Here is a 10,289-nt window from a genome sequence, read left to right on the forward strand (position 1 = left end):
TTCTGCTCCTGTGTTGTAAGGGGTATTGTCCCAAGCTTCTTGAATGGGCTTGGGACCTTGCTACTGGGTTCCACTGTGGGCTGTAGGGCCTCACTGCTGGGCTATGCCAGGGCAGGGAGCCTCACTGCTGGGCTGCATTGGGGGCCCCAGGGCCTCACTTCTGGACTATCCTGGGGATTGGGATCTGGCTTCTGGCTTGCCTGGAGGCTACCTCTGCTGGACTGTACTCCCTTTTTACTCCTGTGAAGCAAGGCCTTTCCTGCCAAACTTCTAAGTTGTCATAGAATGAAAAATTGTTTCATCCCATCCTTTTGTTGGTTTGGCCACTCCAGAATTCATTTTGAGGCATTATTTTATAATTATTGGGCTGAAAATTTGGGAGAGTTCAGGCCTTATGCTGCTTTCTTGACTCCACCTTCTCTAATCATTCTTTTTTTTTTTAAATTCTTCTCCAACCAATTATTTTCATTTAATTAAAAAAAAAATTTTTGAGCATATTGGAAAATAGGGATTTTGTTTGTTTCTTTGGTTTTTTTTCGGTAGGGCAATGATGGTTAAGTGATTTGCCAGGGTCACATAGCTAGTAAGTATCAAGTGTCTGAGGCTGGATTTGAACTCACTTCCTCCTGAATCCAGGGCCAGTGCTTTATCCACTGGAGCACCTAGCTGCTCCCCTCCAATCATTCTTTTTTTTTTTTTTTTTTAGTGGGGCAATGGGGGTTAAGTGACTTGCCCAGGGTCAAACAGCTAGTAAGTGTCAAGGGTCCGAGGCCATATTTGAACTCAGGTACTCCTGAATCCAGGGCTGGTGCTTTATCCACAGCGCCACCTAGTTGCCCCTCCATCCAATCATTCTTAATGTTATGTCCCTCATTAGACTGTGAGCTCCTGGAAGGAAGGGACTGTCTTTTGATTTTCTTTGTACCCCTACCACTTAACCCAGAGTGAGGCACATAGTAAGTGCTTAATAAACACTGAGTATATATTTATATATATAGTCCCTATATAGAATTGTGTTATTTTTTTCCCTGTTGCCTTTCTTGACTGTCTTTCTTCAGGTTTGTATAGGTATAATAATTCTGTTAGATTGTATATACTTGTTTTATGATGTATTGAACCTGAGCCCAAACAGTCTAGTAATGTCTTAATCATTTGGTGCTCCATACTAATGGCTTTGGATATAGGAACAATGTCATCAATACATTTCTATCTCAAGGACTTGACTTGGATATATTCATGTATATAGGATCAATGGTTTTTATCAGTGTGATTACTCCCTCTGCTGATACTTACTGAAAACTCTGCCTTATCATCCTATTAGTCATCTTAAAGATGTGGGCCATTAATAGTTAATACCTCACTTTTTCATTTTTTTCTTTGAGTCTTCTACAAAGTGACTAATATGGAAATGTTTCATATAATTACACATGTATAACTTATATCTGATTGTTTACTATTTCAGGAAGGGGGAGGGGAGGGAGGAAGGGAAGGACAGAATTTGGAACTCAAAACTTCAAATGAAAATGTTTGTAAAATTGAAAAAAAAAAAGAAGAGATATAATGACTACTGAGCTTGTGTGGAAAGGTGATAATGGAAAACAGAAAAAGGGTAGAACCAATCATTTTGTTTTATTGGTCATTATTTACAGATTTTTCCCTCTTTCCTCATTTGTTAACTAGAGAAACTTGAGTTTCATTCTTGACAAAATTCTAGAACAAACTAATAAAAGGATGGATTGTGAGCACTTGAAAAAAAAAGTTACTAATTCATGTTTAGATCAATCATTAAAACTACCAAATAATTACTGTGGACATGTATATGTTTCGCTGACATGATATAAACAGAAGGCCCTGAATATGTAATCATAGAATCCTAGACTTGAATAAGGGTTGTTTTTTTTTATTATTTCATTATTATTCAGAATTTTCTCCAGGTTACATGTAAAAAAAAATTTCCCATTGATTTTTTTTTAAACTTTGCATTCCAAATTTACTTCTTCCCTCCCTCCTCAACCCTCCCTAAGAAATCAAGCAATTCAATATACTCATGCATGTGCAGTCACGCAAAGTATCTTCAAGGAGTCAGATTGTGAAAAAACAGACAAAATAACTTCAGAAAGAGGAACGAACAAATGAAATTATACTTCAGTCGTTATTCAGATACCATCAGTTCTTTCTCTGTTTTTGGTTTGCTTTTTTCATACATTCTTCTGATAACATCCTACTCATCATTTATTTCACAGTTACTATTGCTAACTGTATTACCCTTCATCCTATTCCCTCCCCTTGATATTTACTCTATTTTCTACCTTCTTTCACCCTATCCCTCCTCAAAAGTGTTTTGCTTTTTACTGCCCCCTCCCCCAATCTGCCCTCCCTTCTTTCAAGCTTCCCCTTATCCTCTTCCCCTCCAACTTTCACTCAGGGCAAAATATATTACTATATCCACTTGAGTGTGTATGTTATTCCTTTTTTGAGCCAATTCTGATGAGAGTAAGGCTCACTCACTCCCCCACTCCTTCCCCATCTTCCCTCCCACTCCATAAGCTTTTTCTTGTTCCTTTTATGTGAGCTACTTTACCCCCTTTCACCTCTCCCTTTTCTTTTCATCCAGTGCGTTCCTCTTACCCCTTAACTTAATGACACAGTGAACAAAGCACTAGCCCTGGGCCCAGGAGGCCTCCAGCCAAAATCCCTAATCCCACTCCAGATATAAGACACCCCACCCTGCCTTCCCCACCCAAAACAAGGATAAACAAAACATAAATGCTTTACAGATATCATCCCTTCATATTCAATTCACACCTGTGCCCTCTGTGTAAGTTTATTCCTTTCAGCTGTCCTAATACAGAGAAAGGTCTTATGAGTTAGAAGTATCATCTTCCCATGTAGGAATGCAAATAGTTTAACTTTTCATTATCCCTCATGATTTCTTTTTTTCTGTTTACCTTTTTATGCTTTTCTAGGGTCTTGTATTTGAAAGTCAAATTTTCTATTCAGTTGAGGTCTTTTCATCACAAATGCCTGAATGTCCTCTTCTTCATTGTAGTCCCATATTTCCCCCTAAAGGTTATACACAATTTGGCTGGATAGGTGATTTTTGGTTGTAATCCCTGTTCCCTTGCCCTCCAGAATATCATATTCCATGCATCCTGTCCTTTAATGTAGAAGCTGCTAGATCTTGTGTTATCCTGACTGTAGCTCCACAATATTTAAATTTCATTCTTTTTCTAGCTGTTTGCAATATTTTCTCCTTTTACCTGGATTCTCTGGAATTTGGCTATAACATTCCTGGAAGTTTTCCTTTTCAGATCTCTTTCAGAAGGTGATCAGTAGATTCTTTCAATTTCTGTTTTGCCTTCTGCTTCCAGAATATCAGGGCAATTATTCCTGACAATTTCTTGGAAGATGATGTCTAAACTCCTAAGTTTTCTTTTCCAAAGCCTAACCACTATTGATTCTTTTAATCAACTTACATGGTTTTGAGTCCCATCTCTTTGGATTGTTCTTTGGTAGAGGTGGTCCAACTAGTCAAAGGATTTTAAAAGTCACACACACACACACACACACACACACACAAAACCTTTCATTTTAATAAACTCCTCCTCTACCACCTCATTCTTCTTATAACAACTGAATTCTGTGGAGGTCAACTTCACAGATACATGGAAAAGGATACATTAAATAAGCAGTGGGCTTAACAGTGAAAGACAAGCCCATGACTTAACTTTTCTACAAAGCTATAGAGAGATTAGTTTTTGTGAGAACTGAGCCTAGAATGACTCAATCTTATGGTGGGGTGAGTAAGAATGTATTAATTTTACTTTTCTTATGCTGCCCTGATTAGATAATCCAGTCCTTTCTTCTTATTGAATGAAAAAGTAGAAGACAAGAATCAAAATTTTACTAATTTCTGTCACAGGTGCTATTCATCATTCTCTGAACATTTGGTGCTTACATATTACATATGAATATTCTTTCTCTGGGAACAGTCACATTTTGCTTTTTTATTTTCTATCCATCAGTTCCAGAAATTTACATTATTTTGGGGGGGAAAACAAATATTTTTGTGTGGAATATAACACCCTTCAAATGATAACAGTCAAGAATTGGTTGTAGTCTATGTGTAGTCAATTAACTGACTAATTAATCTACAAGCATTTATTAAGCACCTTGTATGTGCCAGACACTGTACTAAGTGCTGGAGATATAAAAGTCCTTACCTTCCAAGTGTTTATATTGTAGTAAGTAAATGTTCAGTGTTTTGCAAAAAATAGTGAGGAAATTCTCTTTCCCAATGAAATAGTGAATAAATTTCTGTAAAGCATGTTTTATAGTTGTATTCATATAATTCTCATGAATGTCATGGGTAGATTGCCAAATACTTCATACATTCTGTCTATTTTGAATTGACTTTTTTTCCATGTCCTTTTAGTTCATTTTATTGTTATATAAAGGATATAATTTGTGAATTTTATTTCCTGCTCTTTTATTGATGCCAGTTTCAGTTAATTTTTAATTGATTTGAAGATTGTCAACGTATACCATATATTATCTACAAAATTTGATGACTTTGTTTTCTCTTTGCTTATGTTTTTCCCCTCAATTTTTTTATTGCCTTGTCATTATAGATAACATGTATACCATAATATCATACATCAGTTGTCATAATGGACAACCTTTCTTTAAACTATTCTTATTGGAGATACCTCATTTTTTTTTCTATGACATTTAATGCTGGCTCTTTGTTCTTAGAAAGATATTAATCAGATATTATACTGGACTTGATGTGGGATGGAATTAGGGTCAAATTGATTGTGAGTCATCCCAAAAGAATTAGAAGACTCAGTGACTCAGTTTCCCAAGTTTTATTGCAATACTGTGAGTGAACACAGAGGGATAACCAGAAAAGTGGAAAAGTATCTCTCAAATAGGGGGGAAAAATCATTATATTTATAGTATGGATAAATTGAATATCAGTCTCATTATAATAATCTCCACCTTATGGAGTTACAGCAGAGGGTCTATACTAATTTGGAGTTCCTGGGGTCCTAAGCCAACCCCTGAGGCAGGTACCTTTTTTCCATGGACGTTTGTTTTTGGGGTTTACACATCATAACGTGAATCTGAGGACAAATTTGGATTTTTCTGAGCGTGTAACTTTTTGATTCCCAAGGCTAGTTTCAAAGTATCTTCATTTATCAGTACAATTTCTAGACCCTGTGAGTGTACCATTGTTATAAGATCTCTCTGCCTCTTTATGTTCTTGTTATGGATACTGATTAATGTAGGTAGCAAGAACCAGGCCCTGACTTGTTTTCTAAGTCTTAAGTTATCCATTAACTTGGGTTTGAATCCCTGTTAGAGCTCTGATCTAAATTAGACCTCTGGTCTTAGGGTTTTCTCTTAACCCATTTTTTTCCTCCTATATCAGATTCATTTTCTTTACTTGAAAACCTTCCCTCCTGAGGTGGAGGCAGGATGGAGGAGAGAAGCCTGAGAGAGTTGCCTGAGCTCTCCCAAGTTTCCCTCAAAAACAACATTAAATCAAGCCTCTAAATGCATTCAGAATCAGAGACACAAACTTCCAACTTGAGATAATTTAGAAAACTTCAGGAAAGGTCATTTTCACTCTGGCAAAAGGGAAGTACAGCATAGCTCAGACAGTGCAGCACAGTACTGAGGGGTCTGGGCAAGTCAGCAGGAAGCCCTTGGCTACATCTGAGCAACTGAGGCCCCTTGATCCTGGCTTAGCAAGCTGGTGCCAAAGCAGGCCAGTTGTGAGACCCATCAGCACCAACAGAGAGGACAGGCTGCCAGCTGGAGAGCCACCCACAGGACAGGCATGACTGGGCCTGGAAATCCCAGTGCCTGGAGCAAGCACAGGAAGCAAGCCCAGGGTGGTGAGAACAAGACATAGTGGCCTCAGAGTAGAAAGCCAGTGACACAGCCCCTATCCATCAGCACAAGAAGCTTGAAACAGTGACCTTTGTGCCCCAGGAGCAGACCTCAACTTTAAAAAAATAAACTGCATTATGAATAAGAAACAAAAAGGGCTCTTACCATTGAGAGCTTCTGTGTTGACAGGGAAGAGCTAAACAAACTCAGATGAAGACAATACTCAAAAAACTTAACCTTGCTTGGCTTCTGTTTGCTCATCCATGAAATGAAGGGCTATAGACTAGATGCTCTCTGGGGTGCTTTCCAGCTACTGCCTGATAATTCTTATGTTGTCTTTTATTCTTTAATTTATAAACATAATTTGTCTCTGTAGAGCATTAGACACCACACCTCCTCCTGCTGAAAGTTGTAGTTCAAAGAGTACATGACAAAACATAATCCTGGAGAATAAACCAAATAGCAAATGAATAGGGAGAGGAGTTGGTGCATGCACCATTTTTATGAGCAGTTCAGAATCTCAGAGTATTTGTTGTTCAGTTTTTTCAATTATGCCCAACTCTTTGTGACTTCATTTAGGGTTTTCTTGGCAAAGATTCTGAAGCAGTTTGTCATTTCTTTCTCCAGCTCATTTCACAGATAAGGAACTGAAGCATACAGGGTTAAGTGACTCATCCAGAGTCCCACAGCTAGTAAGTGTTCGATGCCAGATTTGAACTTCTAAAGATGTATTCCTGATTCCAAACCCAGCACTTAATCCACTGTGCTACCTAGCTGCCCATTGTCTCATCTAATAGTTGAGTATAAACAATGAGCCAGAATCTCAAATGGATGATTAGGGAGAAGAGGCAGTGGAGCTATTTGCAGGGGACTCTTCATTGTACTGGTTTTTTGAGCAAGTGCTTTGCAATCCTCCATTTCCTTAAGGAGGACTTCAGCTGCTGCCAGACTACTTTCCCAGCCTTTCTTTCCCCTTTAGGGACTTCAAGGAAACACTGAAAAGCGACCACACTAAGATGAAATTGCCTATTGAGGGACTATCCTGCTGTTAGAAACACAGCTAACAGCTCAAATAAGTGTTACATCTTGAATAATCCAAGTAGGCAGCAAAGTGTGATTGAAGGCTTCTTTAATACATCTTGTCAAAGGTAGGCACCCTCCTGAATGTGCCAGAGAGTGAAACCAAAGTAAAGCTCTACACAGCTATTTATACACACAGAGGGTCTCTTCCTGACCAATCAAATGGCAGTATTTATCATCCTTCTATTTACATACAGTATAGACTTATCAGATTGTACCAGGTTGACCAATCACAGTGCACCAGTTGTCAACCAATCACATTACACCAAGTCAACCAATCACATTGCAGCAAGGGTCAACTGATCACATTTACTACCCTCCATTTACATACAGTATAGACCAATCGTATTGTACCAGTTTGACCAATCACATTGTATGAAATATGATACCAGGTATTAATATATTCTGAGAAAGAGTGTCCTCTCCTCCTTATCAGAATGCTCTCTGTTAACATAACTTATGGACTTTTCAAAAAACAAAACTTAGGTTGGGGATTTGAAACTAAACACATTCTCTTTCCCTAGGGCTCTGAGAAGAGTCCAAATAAAAGTTTTTTGTTTTTTTTTTCTCTCACTGCTATTAGTTTTGGGTTTTTTTTGTTTTGTTTTGAGTAAGGCAATTGGGGTTAAGTGACTTGCTCAGGGTCACACAGCTAGTATAAGTGTTAAGTGTCTGAGGCCGGATTTGAACTCAGGTACTCCTGAATCCAGGGCCAGTGCTCCATCCACTGCGCCATCTAGCTGCCCCCTCTCACTGCTATTAGAATGCACCTTGTCTTTTTTTATGAAAATTTTGCAAGCATTAGGACATAGGAAGTGTGTACCTTTAATCAAAACTGCCTTTGCACAGCCTGAGGCAATGGCACATTTGTGTATCTAACAAGGCAAGAAAAGTTTCTTCCTTGATTTAGGACTGTGATAATTACTTCTATGAAATGTCGCCTGACTCTCGGGGAAATACTGTCCTCCTCCCCCTCCCTCCCTATACCCACTGGTTTTCAGATGAGGTAAATGGAGATCTCTTTCTTTTTTTCTTTGTCAAGTCTCTTTATCTTTCTTTTTAGTAACTTGTATTTTTCTAATTACATGTAATTACATGTTTACATGTAATTTCTAATTACATGTAAACAGTTTTCAACGTTCATTTTTTATAAGATTTTGAGCTCCCAATATTTGTCCCTCTCTTCTCCACCCTCCCAAAGATGGCAAGCAATCTGATATAGGTTATACATGTACAATCATGTTAAACATTTTCACATTAGGCATGTTGTGAAAGAAGAAATGGAACAAAAGGAAAAAACACACAAAACTCCCCCCCCAAAAAAGTGAAAATAGTATGCTCCAATTTGCATTGACTCCATAGTCCATTCTCTGGATGTGGAGAGCATATTCCATCTGAAGTCTTTTGGAATTGTCTTTGATTATTGTACTGCCGAGGAGAGCTAAGTCTTTCATAATTGATCATCACACAGTGTTGATGATATTGTGCACAATGTTCTCTTGGTTCTGCGCAGTTCACTCAGCATCAGTTGATATGTCTTTCCAGGTGTTTTTTTTCCTCAATTGATAGGTATACCCTAAATTTCCAATTTTTTGCCACCACAAAAAGTTGCTATACTTTTGTACATATAAGCCCTTCTCTCTTTTTTATGATCTCTTTAGGATATAGACCAAGGAGTGATATTGCTGCATCAAAGGGTATGTACAGTTTGATTGCCTTTTGTGTACAGTAATGGAGATCTCTTTCAGCCCCTATAAGGAGACTGGAGCTCCAGTTCATCTCTACTTTGACAGCATCTTATTGTGTGGTCATGGATAAGTCCTTTAATCCCTCTACACCTTAGTTGCTCATTAGAAACAGGTCAGTGATCTCCAAGAGATCTAGATCTTCCAGCTCTAATGATCTATGATTCTATATGGGATACAGGAACAGCATCAACTATCTGTGTGTGTACTCTGTCTGTTGGTCTGTCTGTCTGTCTGTCTCTCTCTCTCTCTCTCCCTCTCTCACACACACACACACACACACACACACCCTAGATGGCAAAGTAGATGGAGCATGAGCTGGGATTCAAAAAGACTCATCTTTGTGAATTTAAATTCAATCTTACACTTAGTAGCTGTATGATCTGGACATGTCACTTAACACTGTTTGCCTCAGTTTCCTCATCTGTAAAATGAGCTAGAGAAGGGAATGACAAACCACTCCAGTATCTTTACCAAGAGAACCCCAAATGGGGTCATAAAGAGTTGGACATGACTGAAATGATTGAGCAACATATACACATGTTTGTATATATCCCACTCCATATGCTGACCATGCCACACCCTGGTCACCTTACTATTGTGTTTCCATCTCCCTGCTATTGTTCTTGCTCTTTGACCTGGCTCCAAACACACTTTTCTATCCCAATACTTCACCAGCGCAGCTGGACATCATCCTGCTGTTTTGTTGTAGGGGTATCATTCCCCTACTTCTACTTTATGTTCTAGAAACAGTAAACAAAACACTATTATTATTACATCTAAAAAAAAGGAAAGTGTCAACTGACCACTCCATTAACCAGCCCTGTGATTTAGAACATCAAAACACTAACCAGGGGCAGCTAGATGGCGCAGTGGTTAAAGCACCAGCCCTGGATTCAGGAGTACCTGAGTTCAAATCCGGCCTCAGACACTTGACACTTACTAGCTGTGTGACCATGGGCAAGTCACTTAACCCCCATTGCCTAAAAAAAAAAAAAAAAAAAAAAACACTAACCAAAGGCAGCTAGATGGTAAAGTGGATAAAGTACCGGCCCTGGATTCAGGAGTACCTGACTTCAAATCCAGCCTCAGACATTTGACACTTACGAGCTGTGTGACCCTGGGCAAGTCAATTAACCCTCACTGCCCTGCAAAAACAAAACAAAACAAAACAAAAATAAAACCACTAACCAAACCTCCATTAGAATGTAAGCTCCTTGAGGGCAGGGACTTTCTTTTGTATTTGTAGCCCAGAGTTTGGCCCAGTGCTAAGGCACATAGTCAGCCCTTAAGAAATACTTTTTCCTTCAGTCATTCATTCTCTTCTATAAAATGATGATGGTAATGCCTGTACTCCAGACCTCACTGTTCTTTTGCCATTCAAATAAGATAATGTATGTAAATAACTTTGCAAAGATGAACACAATATTTAAATATTATTGTTGTGCAATCAGGAGAGAGATGCTGATGTTTTTATTTGGAAAATATCTCACAGATGCCTTTGTACAAATGGATGATGACAAAGAGTGCATCTCTTTAGCATATCACTTCTTTCTGCCTGAGCAC

The sequence above is a fragment of the Dromiciops gliroides genome, chromosome 1 (genome assembly GCF_019393635.1).
Source record: "Dromiciops gliroides isolate mDroGli1 chromosome 1, mDroGli1.pri, whole genome shotgun sequence".
NCBI lineage: Eukaryota > Metazoa > Chordata > Mammalia > Microbiotheria > Microbiotheriidae > Dromiciops > Dromiciops gliroides.